The sequence below is a fragment of the Primulina tabacum genome, chromosome 15 (genome assembly GCF_025594145.1).
Source record: "Primulina tabacum isolate GXHZ01 chromosome 15, ASM2559414v2, whole genome shotgun sequence".
Classification (NCBI taxonomy): Eukaryota; Viridiplantae; Streptophyta; class Magnoliopsida; order Lamiales; family Gesneriaceae; genus Primulina; species Primulina tabacum.
In genome coordinates, this window is record NC_134564.1 from 26,137,822 (window position 1) to 26,149,037 (window position 11,216).

Sequence of the window (11,216 nt, forward strand, 5' to 3'; positions counted from 1 at the left end):
TCGGAGTGTCGTAACGGGAATTTGATGGGCATGGTTCGATCTATGATGGGATTCACGGAGTTGCCGCCATCTTTTTGGGGATATGCGCTTGGGACAGCGGCACTACTGTTGAACAATGTCCATTCAAAAGCAGTTGATAAGACAACATATGAGATATGGATTGGTAAGCCTCCCAAATATTCTTATCTTAGAATATGGGGATGTCCTGCTTATGTGAAGCAAGTGGTGGGAGATAAATTGGATAGTCGATCCATTTTATGTTACTTTGTGGGATATCCAAGGAATTCAGTTGAATATTATTTCTATCATGCCCAAGAAACAAATGTGTTTGTTTTTAGGAATGCAACCTTTTTGGAAAAGAAATTTTTACTAGATAGAAAATGGGAGATGATAGAACTCGAAGAGGTTCGAGAGACACCCACAATTGAAGAACCCACACCCGAAGAGCCAAGAGAGGAGATACAAGCTCCTGAAAGATCCGAGAGAGTCTCGAGGCCACCTATGAGGTATCGTCTACTTCTTGAAGAGGGCCATGATGAGCCTAACTGTGGATGTGATCCAATGACCTTCAAGGAAGCGTTATATGATGCCGATTCATCCTGATTCATCCAAGTGGCTTGAAGCAATGGAATCTGATACGAATTCCATGATTTCGAACCAAGTGTGGAATCTTGGGGATCCACCTGAGAGAACTGTTCCCATAGGGTGTAAATGGATTTACAAAAGAAAACTTGGAATGGATGGGAAGGTATTGACCTTCAAGGCGCGATTGATAGCAAAAGGATATACTCAAAGACAAGGAGTTGACTTTGAGAAAATATTTTCTCCAGTTGCAATGTTCAAGTCTATAAGGATATTGCTAGCCATAGCTGCATGGTATGACTATGAGATATGGCAGATGGATGTCAAGACAGCCTTTCTTAATGGGGATATTAAGGAAGAGATTTACATGTCTCAACCTGTAGGGTTTACATCTATCGGAGGTGAGCATATGATATGCAAACTTCAGAGATCTATTTATGGTCTAAATCAGGCATCTAAGAGTTGGAACCTCAGATTCGTAGTACAATCAAAGAGTTTGGTTTTACTAAGAATCCTGAGGAACCCTGTGTGCATAAGAAGATCAATAGGAGTGCTGTGACATTTCTGGTGCTTTACGTTGATGACATTTTACTCATTGGGAATGATGTAGGGATGTTGCAATCAACTAAAATATGATTAGCGAGTAAGTTCTCGATGCAAGACTTGGTTGAAACATTTTTTGTATTGAGAATACAGATATATAGAGATAGATCAAGCAGATTGTTTGGTCTCACCCAGTCCACATACATTGATACCATCGTTAAGCGGTTCTCAATGGATGAGTCCAAGAGATGACATCTACCAATGTGTCATGGCGTGTCCCTATCCAAGTCTATGTCTCCCAAGACTGATGCAGAGATAGTAGCGATGACACGCATTCCGTATGCATCCGCAATTGGTAGTATCATGTATGAGATGATATCTACACGTCCTGACGTAGCTTTTGCACTAAGTGTAGTGAATAGATATCAATCGAACCCTAGTCTTACACACTGAAAAGCTGTGAAAGACATCCTCAAGTATTTGATAAGGACCAATAAGTTGTTCTTGGTCTGTGGGGGTGAAGAACTGAAATTGGAAGGCTATACCGACTCTAGCTTCCAAAGCGATATCGATGACTCAAAGTCAACCTCTGGGCTCATATTCATGCTAAATGGTGCTGCTGTCTGTTAAGAGCTCTAAGCAAGACAGTACTGCGGGTTCCACCACTGAGGAGGAAAACATTGCTGCATCAGCTGCTGCAAAGGAGGCTGTTTGGTTAAGGAATTTCGTCCAAGAGTTGAGCGTCATTCCTAATGGAGTTGCTCCAGTCCCAGTGTTTTGTGACAACACGGGAGCCATTTGCTCAAGCGAAGGAGACAAGGTCTCATCAGAAATCCAAACATATATTGAGAAAGTATCACATCCTCCGAGAGATTGTGGAAAGAGGGGAAGTTCCGATTGACAAAGTCGACTCCACAGATAATGTTGTTGATCCACTAACTAAGTCTTTACATGTACCATTATTCGAGAATCATCGCGAATCAATGGATTTGAAGCATATGGGTAGTTGACTCTAGTGCAAGTGGGAGATTGTTAGAGTAGGTGTCCGTCGAGCTAAGTGTTGGCCGATGGTTCACATTGAAACTCTATGTATAAACAATCTTTATTTTAATTATATTTGACATTATTGCTTTGGAACATCTTTATCTGTATACTCATGCTTGTTGCATAGATAAATCCTTGAATATACAAATAGTTGAAAGAATATGAGATGCTCATATGATGAGTATCATGAAACTCATATTTGAAATATTGTATATTATAAACAGTTCCTAGTCGATTCAGCCGCCGCTAAGAAGGATAAATGCCGCTCGAGTTTGAAACTAGTATTTGCGATGTGAGTACCATGTTTCATTGGTATGGGACATTGTGATGTCCGAGCATGCAGGTAGATGCTCCTTGTAGAGTGCACTGAACAACCTTCTATAAAGGACTTTCCAAGTGGTTCTCACTTATCGAGTGGAAACGTCCTAGCTAGTTTATGGTTGTATACCATTAGTCCTTATGACCCAGGGACAACATTGAGACTCTATATGCTAGCATTACACTTTGACTTGTTTACCAACTCTCAACGGGTCATCAGGTGGCAAGGTTGGGTGTTTTGTCGAAACATATAGAAGTCGATGTATTGTAGTCGGGGATTCACCACTTATCTTCGGGTATGGATATCCTATGTGATCTCATGTGTATGTAGTTTGAAGTCTCTGATCAGAGGATTGGTGGTAATTATGAAAGGGATTTCATATATTACACCATCGATGCAACTACGACATGACACATAGTATCGATTTTTTGACAGCTCTCGATATACCAATAGTTGTCGAATCGGTCGGGATATATGAGATCAAGGGACAGTACTGTACGCTAACCATAATAGAATGATTCTTGCAGGCACTATCATTTGATACATAGGGAATCATGTAAGCGATGCTGCTAGGCGTTTAACATGATTGGTTGGGTATTATCAGACTTGTGTTCTGACGTTTTTATTATCAAGGAGTTGATAAATAAGAATGGAGCAATTGGGGTATGCTCATATAAGGACATGTTTAATCCTGAATCGCATTGAGATGTGAACCCACTGCTAGTCGTATCAATGAACCATTGAGGGCCACACAAGTACTAGCTTTTTAGATCTCATTGAGAAGGAAAATAGTTGAATGTGTTGAACGACTTATAAAGGAGTTTATAAGTACAAAGAAAAATAAAGGTATGACTTCTACAAGAGGATTATGGGGAATGTAACTTTTAATTTGTGGAAGTGTTCCTAAATTAAAAGTTGGCACAGATAAATAATGTATTTGAAAATTGTGATTTTCATAAACATTATTATGGACTAAATTAAATTAATTCAAGTGTTGAATTAATTAAACACTAGTGGACCTAGTAGATTTCAAATAATTAAATTAATTCGAGTGTTGAATTAATTAAATAACATTGGGCATTGTAGAGCCCAATTAAAAATAATTATTCAATTAGCGGGCTTGAGTAAATTCAAGTAAAGTTTAAATGGTATCACATGTGTTTGAGATATTTAAATAAAAGTTCAATGGGCTTTGTAATTGTTACAAGCCCAAATAAAATTGCATGCTTGGAAGGTTAAGGGTTGAAGACAACTTTTTGAGTTAATGACATACATGACTTTGGGACATATTTTAACTTTTTACACAACCAATAAAAAGCTTCCCCTTCCTTCCTCTCACCTTGGCCGAAATTTCCTCTCAAGTATTTTAAAAATTTTGCTTTTTCGTTTTGATGAATTGAAAGCAAACTTCCAAAGAAAAATGCCTTACACTTTCTAGTGCAAGTGTAAGGTGGTTCTAGCTTGTTGGTTGTGGGCTTGATTTTTTGAGCAAGGAGTGTTCAAGAAAAGCTTGTAGACTTGTCTATCATTGAAGAGCTAAGTTGTTTATCATCTGAGTTGGAGTCATCATCAATCTTATTGATAGATAAAACACTTAAACACCCTATGTATGTTTGTGTTTTCGTATTTGCTACACACTAAGTGAGGGGTGCTTGGGTTTCACTCTTATAAATTATTTTTAAAACTTCCGTTGCGCATTCCGGGCCAGGCACCCATATACTATTCCCTTTCAGTCCATCCAAGAGGGTCCAAAGGTGATCTAGGAGAGGTTGGTTCGAGTCTACTCCGAGATGGTTGGGAGTAGGGTAGGGTTTGGCTTCGAAAATCGATTTTGGGATTTTCCCCGCGGAGTTGGCACCGTGGCACTGCCCTTGTGGCGTCGCAATGCTATATTTCCAACTCCAAGGCGCTAGTACTGTACTTGTATTGTCGATTTTTTTTGTAGATATTGCTTGTTTTGGAGTTTCCAGTAAGTTATACCTACATGTCTGTGGTTACAAATGATTTAAGTTGAGTCATACGGGGTTTGGTTAGGATTCGGTGAACTATGGTTAAAATTTGATCAAGTCTCGGGTTAATTTGGGTTAAACGAGACTCCGGTCTAAACCTTGAAACGAAGTATAGAGGTTAATGCATGGGTTCAGGATACGTTTAAGGAAATGATTAGAAGTATGTTTAAGGAGTTTGATAAGTTTGAGTTGATCGAGTTAGCAGTCTTAGCAGTGACCTGATAACCAAAATTGCATGTTTAAAAATGTATATGTTTAATATGACTATGAATTTTTATGAAAATACGGAAAATATGTTGAATGCTTGGTTTTAAAAAAATGTACGGATATGCATGAATTTTATAAGTGATGAATATGATGACATATTTTTGAAAGATGTGAAATTGTTGTGAATAATACGAACATGAACATATAAGTACAAGGCTCAATGGATGGGTTAAACTGTCGTTGATCTATCCACCACCGGGTACCGCGGTTATGCGTAGATGGATCCATCGACTTAGAGCTGATACGAAAGTCACAACTAATGATATGAATTTAATAAAGGAAAATGAGCACGTATATGATTACTAATTGATGAGACATGATTCAAATACGTTTATGTTATTTCATGTTATGTTTAAGTTCACGTTGGTTTTAAGATCATGAAGCTTTAATTACAGTATTTTTCACTGTTTTATGATATGTATATGTACTTGTTATAATGGTTCAGTTGTGATGAGTCTTTTGACACACTAGGTGTGATTGATGCAGATGAGCTTGATGATGTAGAGCCTGGGGGCGCTGAAGACTGAGTAGGTGGAGCGGGGAGTGCGCACAGTAACCCGAAGACCTTGCATTTTTCGTACTTTATGTTTATGAGTCAGGGATGAAACAATTTTAATATGTTTTGCATCTTTCATATGTTGATTATTTTGACAAGTGTTGAGTTTCTTTCAAAGCAGTATACTAGGAGTGGATGATATTTAGATTTATTTAACTGCAGTTATTTTTATTCACTGGTTGAGTGACTTTTTAAAATCCATGATTGACTGCTTTTATTGCATGCATGTGTTTGTGTATTTTCGAAAAAAGCTTTAAAAAAATTTCTAGTAGTATTTTAGTAGTAGACGTTACAGTAAAATACGAATGAATTATATATTCCGGGATGTGTGCAGCCATGATTTTACATTGTTAAGGTTAATCATTATTTTTTTAAGAAAAAATTAGGCAAAAAATTATGTGAGACGATCTCACGGGTCATATTTTGTGAGACTGATCTCTTTTTTGGGTCATCCATGAAAAATTATTACATTTTATGCTAAGAGTATTATTTTTTATTGTGAATATCGGTAGGGTTGACCCATCTCACAGATAAAAATTCGTGAGACCGTTTCACATGAGACCTACTCAAAATTATTGCTAAAAATTAATAATTAGAACTCATAATAAATATACATATCATTTATGAATGATATTTCAAGCACGAGGTCCAACCCGAGTACAATTAGACTTGAAACTCCATTTCACCGTATGACTCAAACATAAATGAACCCAACTCACTGGACATACTTGTTTCCAAAAAAAACTTTTCAAACATCCATTCAATCAATAACAGACATCTCACAACTCACTGGGCATCATCAAAGCATCCTAGGCAACCTCAATCATTGTGCACATAACCATAAAAACAAAATAAATGCGTCAAACTTAATTTAGGGAAATCATAAGCAGTGAAAGGTTCTCATATGAGTTTCATGACTCGCAATCCCCTCGCTTCTCCGAACTGCTCCATCGCTCGCCTATCATTCTCACCTACATGCACCATCCAAGCATAGTGATTTTTAAGATTCAACAAGCATATTCAAGCATTAACAAATACATATAAAAACATGCGTATGACGTGATTATAGCTTTAACTTTCAAAACATGCATAATATTTGTAGATGAGATATAATGTAATTTTGGTAACTATTCATACGAGCCCACATCTTGTACATGATCATGCGTCCAATTGACCAACCTAATCATAACACTTGAAACAACCCGCACCAGCCGAAGTCAAAACACTACTTCTATATAAGTTTAGATTAACCCCTCCGAAGCTCATCCCGGATTACTAATCTAGTGTTGTCACCACAAGTGTTCATATAATATCAAAATATCATTCAATCGTAAAACCTTTCATTAAATGTAATGCATGCCGTGTAAATAATTCACACACGTGTAGGGAAAAGGATTATGTCCTGTATAATTTTCGCAAAACATACACATGCAATTATACTTGAAGTAATTTTCTTGAATTAATGTGAAAGGAAAAAAGCCTCAAAGATATGTGTAAATATATCAACAGTAGTGTAAAGTTATGAATTTGTGTTTTATCAGAATTAAGTATTGTGTCAAATGTTACAACATTTAAGACAACATGCAGCGGAATATTAAAGTTTGAAACACAAATTCACTTTAAGTAAACAGATGGACAAGATTAAAGTTGCACAAGTATTTTATACTTGTGCGGTGCCTCAGGGCAAAAATTAATCATTAGAAAAATCAATCGTTTACAAAAACCTATCAATAGTGATTTTCAAAAAATCAATTTTATCAACAAGTTGAGAAAATAAACGCTTTTTAAAACAAATAACCAGAATAAAAACTTAATCAAGAAAGCAAAAACGTGATGCCAAAAGCGGAGCGACGAAAATGATCTTCAGCCAACTTCGTTACGGATGTTGTCTGCAGATGTCCCCAACATTCAAGGCAACACGCGTGACGACAATCTTCAAAGCAGCAAAAACGTTGATAATATCTTTCTCTGAAATTTCACAACGTGCGAAATTATGTGTATTATTAATCTCAATGAAGAAGCCGAGAAGTGAGAGCTTCAATGATGTCCTTGATATCTTATTTATAGGTGTAGACTTTTATCTTCACAAGGAAACCTATTTCATAAGGAATATAAGAGTTTAATTAGAAATAAACTATATTTAAACATTGATATCATATCATCATGATAAATATCATATCTAGAATATATTTGTAATTATCTAAAGGCAAAATCTCACAAGATAGTATATGAAATCAACTTAACAAAGAAAATATAATTTTAGGGAAATAATTTAAATCTAATGAATTATATCAATTAATTTCGAAAATACTATTTCCCTTCGTAATGTACAAAGATGAGCCATCTTTGTTAATGTTTGTCGTCATATATGCTAAAATAAAATTCATTTTTCCTTGAAAGAAACAACATAAAAGTCGTCACGCATCAATAAAATTTAATAAATATTATTTTCTTGGGTAGTGCGTTCAAAACTGAACAAAATTTACATAATTTTGAACAAAATTTACATAATTGGACTCCGGGAATCGACTTCTAGTCTTGGTTTGAGAAAACGACGTGAAAATTCCTAGACTTCTTGAGATAGAGAGAGGGAATGAGAGAGGGTTATTCTTTTATATTCGGGTATATACTAACTTTAGAGTATAGGCTTGTGGAATTAAAAACAACCCATGTTTTTTTTAAGGATAAATTGTAAATAAATCCCTAATACCTAACTCAAATTTATTCCAACTCCCTATACCTAAAAACATTTGTTTAAACTCCCTATAAGTTTTAAAAAGACAAAAATACCCCTTATTCTCTATTGATTTTAATTGATCCTCCGCGCTTTCAAATGGTATCAGAGCGAAAGGTTAATTTATTTCAAACACAAATTTTATTATTACTAGTAACTTATTGTATGAGAAGGAGAATTTCGAAAAAATTATGGATCCGAACTTAGGTTCGAGAAAAATAATGTACAAGATCTATTCCAAAATTTTGGAATATACACAAGTTTATCTAGCTATTGTTAGATATCAGAAATAGAAAGGGACGCATCAGCACCCTCAGGTAAATTCTCAGGTAAACTTATGATTCAAGCAAATAAGTTTATGAAAATTGTACCAGACTCCTCTAAGCTTTCATTAGATCTTAGAGAAATCCAGAAAATAGTACAAAATTATGGCAACATACTATATTTTGTACCTCAACGAGTTGAAGAAATCCTTAAAAACCAGGAAGAAATTCTTGGAATATTAAAGAATATTCAAACAAGAATCCAGAAACTAGAACAACAATCAGGTTCTAGTAAAAGGACTTCAGGACGATGGTTACCACCCTCATTCGGTACTGAACCCTTGTTACACCAACAAGGAAAGGCCAGAATGGTGTCAAAACCTTTGACTGAAGAAGAAAAGATGATCAATCTAATTAAATTTGTCTCAGAAAAGAAATTTATCTGATGACAACTTTAGAAAGGATTGGTCTGGAAGATCTACAAGAGCTTGCGGAATCCTTCGCAAATCTCAAAGTGGTAGATCTAAAGATGAACACAGCAGGAGGTGAAATACCTGCTATAACCTGATCATCTACTCAGGAACCACCAAGGGAAAGCGTGGAATCTCAGAATATAAACATAAGAGAATCTCAATCTGATTTACATACTGGTGGAGGATCACACCCAGCGGGTACAAGGACAAGGAGAAGTCAAATTCCCTTGCACCAAACACCCTACGGGAAGACTGTTTTAGATCCTATACATCCTTATGGGGTTATGCTCAACCTTGATGTATTAGATTTCAAAAATAGAGAAGATCTCATAGATGATTGGACATCTGCTATGAGAATCGCAGCAGGAACACTTGATCTCAATAAAGAAAGATTCATTAAACTCTTAGAAATGAGTCTAATGGGATCAGTGAAGATTGCTTGGGACATGACTTCATTAGAAATGAAAGAGTCAGTCCTGGCCGGAGAATCTCTGAGCAAGATAGCCGAAAAAATGGCTACCCTATTTAAAGCACAATTTATAGGGGCAGACTATTTTAACAGCCAAGATACAGAGAAGACGAAGAAATATACTCAGGCTCTGTGTAGTCTTGAATTACACGATATATGTTTAGTAGATGAATACATCATGTTATTCACTAAATATCGATGGAATTCATGAGTCGAAGAAGATATAGCTATGCAGCTTTTCTTCGCAAAAATGTCAAGCCCTTGGAGAGAAATGCTCATAAGGGAATATGTACCTGGCAATCCAGATACGCTGGCAAGAAGAGCCTCTTTCCTCAAAGGAAAGTTGGCAGAATGGTGCCATATGACAGCATTACAAAAGAATTACAAACGCTTAAGGAGTATCAACAAAAGAACTCCCTTGTGTTGTAAGGAAAATGATCTTCCGATAATTATTGGAAGTAAACCACAGAAGCATAAGAGGAAAAGTTTTAGGACTCATCCTTATGCACGAAGTGGAAGAAGTTCTTGGAAACCGAGAACTGTATGGTCTAGACAGAAAGCCAGATCTTATAAATCTGGACAAAAAAGCGGACCATCAAGGAGTAGGATATCATCCCAAGCATCGAGTACATCTCGAAGCACGGGAAGAACACCTACGAAGAAAACTTTCAGAAGAGCTCATACTCGAGCCAATGAAAGTTTCAAGGATTGCAATTGCTGGACATGTGGAGCAAGAGGTCATATCTCGACCAACTGTCCAGAAAATGAAAAAAGAGGTATTAAACGCTTCGATCCTACCCCGGATATTGAAGAAGCAGTTTATTACCAAGATCTTATTCAAGTATACCGGTTTGAGGATATTGCCTCAGATGAAAGTATATATGAAGAAGAAGAAGTGTTAAGTCAGGAGGAATCTGAAGGAACAGAATCGGAATCTGACTGAAGACGAGGTGTTTCGACACGAAACATGTGAAGATTTGTCTGGATTTTTCAGCCAGACAACAATATCTCATAACATGGTTCAAAGGATCATGAGAGAAAATCCTAGCCTACAGAGATATCAAGGATTCTTTGCAGGATAGGTAGAAAAGTTCTTAAGAAGTCTTGGCCTAAGAAACAGAAAGCATCATCTCATCTATAAAGTTTCCAGAAGGGAAATGGCAATCCCAATGGAACTTACGGGAAATAGAATGGAGATGCAGTTAATTCCTTCTGAAAAAATTAAGGAGGAATTACAAAAACTCAAGATAGAAGTAGCGAGGACTATGTCTTGGATTCATATTGGAGCAATCCAGATTATGATAAAGGCTACTTTCAAAGAAGGAATAGATTCGCCTATTGATATTGCTATATGCGATAAAAGAATGGGGAATCTTCAAGATTCTGTACTGGGAACTATCTCAGGAAATCTCTGTGCAGGAAAGATTGTAGGAGTAATCTATCCAAGGATAGCCTACAACCTGGCAGATCGAGATTTCAGCCGAGCCTTGACATTACATCAGAATTTCAAGGAAAAAAGGCTGATGAAAGAAGGTAATAGACCATACTCTGTTACTTATCAGATTTCATATGCTCTATCTAATACACATCATTCTGAGTTGTTTATTAGAAATGAGTTCATTGAAATACCCGAGATATTCGAATCCGGAAAGAATTGAGTTTCCTTTAATACAGGAAACAGATATCCAAATACAAGACAAACCGATTCTACAAAGGAATCAAAGTCTTAGATTGGAGTCAAGAAGACTATCTTTTCAAGGAGATAGAATTGCGAGTTATAGGTGGGGAAAAACACATATTATTGAAACCCAACAGGAGCCGAAAAGTTTTTCTACAAGGGGAAAACTTAGATGCCCAGAAGGGTGGAAGGAAGTTGAAATAGTATTTGATATTACAGAGCAAAGGAATCAATTTCCTTGCAATTCAATATACTATTTAGAACAACCAATGATAGGAA